This window comes from Carlito syrichta, unplaced genomic scaffold (assembly GCF_000164805.1).
Source record: "Carlito syrichta isolate Samal-C Ts95f unplaced genomic scaffold, Tarsius_syrichta-2.0.1 Scaffold143234, whole genome shotgun sequence".
Taxonomy (NCBI): domain Eukaryota; kingdom Metazoa; phylum Chordata; class Mammalia; order Primates; family Tarsiidae; genus Carlito; species Carlito syrichta.
Window position 1 is genome coordinate 1 of NW_007087330.1, and position 2388 is coordinate 2388.

At 56.1% G+C, this 2388-nt stretch overlaps 1 pseudogene; it reads left to right on the forward strand.

The window, feature by feature from the left end:
- The first annotated feature begins 1033 nt into the window (after positions 1 to 1033).
- On the forward strand, positions 1034 to 2313 carry LOC103251616 (annotated as a pseudogene).
- Positions 2314 to 2388: the final 75 nt, after the last annotated feature.

Genomic DNA, 2388 nt, shown 5'->3' on the forward strand with positions numbered 1-2388 from the left:
GCTGCTCGGGCGGCTGAGGCGGAAGGATCGCCGGAGCCCGCAGGTCGAGAGCGCGAGGCTGCGGTGACCGTGAGCAGGCCACTGCGCTGCAGCCTGGGCTCAGCCACAGCGAGACTCCGACCAAAAAACAAAGCCACGGTTTTAAGCAAGACCAGTGCGGGGCTCACGCCTGTCCTCGCAACACTTTGGGAGATCAGAGCAGCAGGATAGCTTGAGCCCATGAGTTCGAGGCCAGCCTGGGCAACACAGCGAGAACTTGTCTCTACCAAAAAAAAAAAAAATTAGCTGGGCATGATGGCATGCACCTGTCGTCCCAATTACTTGGGAGGCTGAGGCCCAGGAGGTTGAGGCTGGGGTAGCCATGAGCATGCCACTGCACTCCAGCTTGGGCGACAGAGTGAGACCCCGACTCAAAAACCAACAAAACGCACAATAGGAAAACAAAATAAACAACTTGTGTCACAGTGTGGTTGTCACGCCTGCCTTGGGCAGACTGTGGAGAGTTGGAAAAGCCAGGGAAGAGCGGGTGTCAGCCAGGGTCGGTCCATGGGTCTTGGGCCACGTTGTTCGGGGCAGATAAAAAGTGGTGAGAGGCTGGGCACGGTGGTACGCCTGTCATCCCAGCACTTTGGAAGGCCAAGGAAGGAGGATCGCTTGAGGCCAGGAGTTCAAGACCAGCCTGGGCAATATAGCAATACTTAGTCTTTAAAAAATAATCAAATCACCGGGCTCAGTGGCTCAGCCTGTAATCCCAGCAATTTGGGAGGCTGAGGCAAGTGGATTGCCTGAGCCCGCGGGTTTGAGACCAACCCAGGCAACTTGGCGAGACCTCGTCTCTACAGTAAATCAAAAATGAGCCGGGTGTAGTAACGCGCACCTGTAGGTCCGGCTACTTGGAAGACTGAGGTGGAAGGATCACCAGAGCCCAGCAGGACGAGGCTGCGATGGCCAGGAGCGTGCCACTGTATTCCAGCCTGGGCGACAGAGTGAGACTCTAACTCAAAAAAAAAAATCAGCTGAGCTTTTTCTGCAGAATCACCGTGGCGGCTGGGACCCTGTACACATATTCTGAAAACTGGGGAACCTTCAAGGCCCTCATTGCTGCTCAGTACAGCGGGGCTCAGACCCATGTGCTCTCCGTACCACCCCACTTCCACTTTGGCCAAACCAACCGCACCCCTGAATTTCTCCGCAGATTTCCTGCGGGCAAGCTTCCAGCATTTGAGGGTGATGATGGATTCTGTGTGGGGAGAGCAGTGCCCTTGCCTACTATGTGAGCAATGAGGAACTGCGTGGGAGTCCTCCAGAGGCAGCGGCCCAGGTGGTGCAGCCGGTGAGCTTTGCTGATAGCGACATGGTGTCCCCAGTCCGTACCTGGCTGTTCCCCACTTTGGGCCGCATGCATCACAACAAACAGGCCACCGAAAATGCAAAGGAGGAGGTGAGGCGAATTCTGGGGCTGCTGGATGCTCACTTGAAGATGAGGATTTTTCTGGTGGGCGAACCAGTGACACTGGCTGACGTCACGGTTGTCTGCACCCTGTTGTGGCTTTATAAGCAGGTCCTGGAGCCTTCTTTCTGCCAGATCTTTCCCAAGACCAACTGCTGGCTCCTCACCTGCATTAATCAGCCCCGGTTCTGTGCTGTCTTGAGGGATGTGAAGCTTTGTGAGAAGATGGCCCGGTTGGATGCTAAAAAGTTTGCCGAGAGCCAGCCTAGCAGAAGGCCCAGACGGAGTGGAAGGAGGAGAAAAAGGCAGCTGCCCCTGGTCCTGAGGAGGAGTTGGGCGAATGTGAGCAGGCCCTGGCTGCTGAGCCCCAAACCAAAGACCCTTTTGCTCCCCTGCCCGAGAGACCTTTGTGTTGGATGAGTTTAAGCGTAAGTACCCCAAGGACACACTCTCTGTGGCGCTGCCGTCTTTTGGGGAGCGCTTTGCTAAGGATGACAGGTCCCGGTGGTATTCTGAGTACCGCTTCCCTGAAGAGCCCACCCAGACCTTTATTGTTGCACCTTCATCGCTGGAATGTTCCAGCGATTGGACAAGCTGGGGAAGAATGCCCTTGCCAGTGTCATCCTCTCTGGAACCAACTATAGCGGCTCCGCTTCTGGAGTCTGGGTCTTCTGAGGCCAGGCGCTTGCCTTTCCGCTGAGTCCAGACTGGCAGGTGGACCACGAGTCATACACATGGTGGAAACTGGATCCTGGCAGCGAGGAGGCCCAGACACTGGGTGAGAGGACTTTTCCGGGGAGGGGGCCTTCCAGCACGTGGGCAGAGCCTTCAGTCAGGACAAGATCTTCTTTTTTTTTTTTTGAGTTGGAGTCGCACTCTGTCACCCAGACTGGACTGCAGTGGCTGCTCTCAGCCACCTCAGCCTCGACCTGCCGGGC